This window comes from Otolemur garnettii, unplaced genomic scaffold (assembly GCF_000181295.1).
Source record: "Otolemur garnettii isolate 467f Iridium unplaced genomic scaffold, OtoGar3 scaffold00048, whole genome shotgun sequence".
NCBI lineage: Eukaryota > Metazoa > Chordata > Mammalia > Primates > Galagidae > Otolemur > Otolemur garnettii.
The window spans coordinates 250,829-253,022 of NW_003852443.1; positions in this window are offsets into that span (position 1 = coordinate 250,829).

Here is a 2,194-nt window from a genome sequence, read left to right on the forward strand (position 1 = left end):
GTTGCTTAGGAATGAGGATGGGGATAGAGGAACAGAAGAATGTAGCTAACGGATAAAAGCCAGGGGTTCTCTTTGCCTTAATAAAAATATTTTAAAATTGACTATGGAGATGGTTCTGTTAACTATGAATAAACCCAAAGCCATTAAATCATACGCTTTAAGTGGATGAATTATATACATATGGTATGTGAATTGTAGATCAATAAAGCAGTTTAAAAAAAAAAAATTCTGGCTCTAAAATGGTGGCCCAGAAGCAAGTTGGTTTTGCTCTACACCACAGAAAACAAAAAAACAAATAGCACTGAGATTATCACCAGAACTGAACCCTGGAGATGAGACGGTCTTTGGGGCCACAGAGAAGTAAAAAAAACTCAAGCAGGTGGCAAGATAATAAAACTTCCACATCTGTGACACCCTTTCCCCATTCTACCAGCACCAGGCCTAGAGAAAATCTTCCCCCAACTCACTGTCGTTACACTGGAGAAAGAGTGATTGAGGTGCGCAACAAGCTTCCTTAGGTTCCCTGACAGGCGACCTGAACCTGCCTTAACCCACAGGAAGCTTTGTCAGTGCCTGAAGGGAGAAGCGTCCCTGAAGACAGGCAGAGACAAAGGGGACAGGCATGACTACAGCCTAGCCTTGGAAAAGGGAGGTCAAAGGAGACACCCAATCAGAGTGGCTGTTCAGCAGCACTGCCCTGTGGGAAGTCCGTGGCACAGGGCCCCTGGGCACCAACTCCTAAGCAGCCTTTCTGCACTGCTGGGATGTCCCCCTGGAACATGCTTCATTCAGAAAGGGCAACATTCCCATCTGGTACTCAGTTCTGAGGCAAACCTGATCTTCAGGCATCACCTAGAGCCAAAAGCGAGGCAATGACCTACAGGTAAAGACTCTCTAAGCAAATATCAGTAAAACCTCTGTAAGTTTACACCCAAAGGGCTGTAACAAACCGGTCAGCATATAAAGGTGGTCAACATAAGGACTGGACCTACAGTACTGATACACACATGTGGCGCATGTATGGTCTATGAAAATTATGTCAACTTTAGGAGGGGGTCAAAGTAGGAAGGTGGTCAAATATGGAGGTTCCACTGTATATTTAATAAATTTCAAAACAAGCCAGACAGAGAAGACAAAATAAATGATTATTCCTTCAATGCGAAGGCTCAGACATACACCCACTAAAAACAATAGCAAACAGGAAGCCATGATGTCCCCAAATGGAAAACACAGGGACTCAGTGATTGACTCTAAGGAGGCAGAAATATGTGAGCTCTCTGACTGGGAATTCAGAACTGCAAATTTGAGGAAACTCAGTGATCTCCAAGAGAACACAGAAAATCAATTCATAAATTTATCAGGTATATTTATCAAATGAAATTTTTAAAAATCAAACAGAAATCTTGGAACTGAGGAATACAGTTGCTGAATTAAGCAATTAATTAGTGCTTCTCAACAGCAGAATGGATCCCGTAGAGGAAAGAGAGAGTGAGAGCAGATGGAGACTTGACCTCTTTTATGTTTCCATGGATGGAGCTGGAACATATTCTTCTTAGCAAAGAACATTGCTAAGACCAGCACATTGTACCCCATAATTGCATTATTGTACACTGCTATGATTTAATAATAAAAAAAGGAGTGAGAGCAAAGACAGCAAAAGACAAATGTATTAATAGAAAAAGGTACGATATTCACCAAAGAGATATAGAAAATTACCTAAAAATACCAAATCTAAGAATTATTGGTGTTTATGGGGTAGTTGAGCAAGAGCCAGGAGTAGAAAGATCATTGAAAGAAATATCAACAGAAAACTTTCCCAAATTTGAGACAGATATAAATATCCAGATACAGGAAGTTTACAGAACACCAAACAGATTCAACCCAAATAAGATTACCTCAAGCGTATAGTAATCAAACAACTCTCAAAAGTCGAGGACAAAGAGAAAATGCTAAAAGTAAGTAAAAAGAATCGTAACATTTAAGGGTACTCCAATTCATCTGGCAACGGATTTCTCAACAGAAACCATACAGGCCAGGAGAGAGTGGAACTAAATTTTCCAAGTGCTGAAAAAAAACCTGGTATCCAGACAGAATGGTGTTGCCAGAAAATTTATCCTTCAAATGTGAAGGAGAGATGAAGTCTTTTCCGGTCAAACAAAAACTCAGAGAATTTATCACCACCAAACCAGCCATG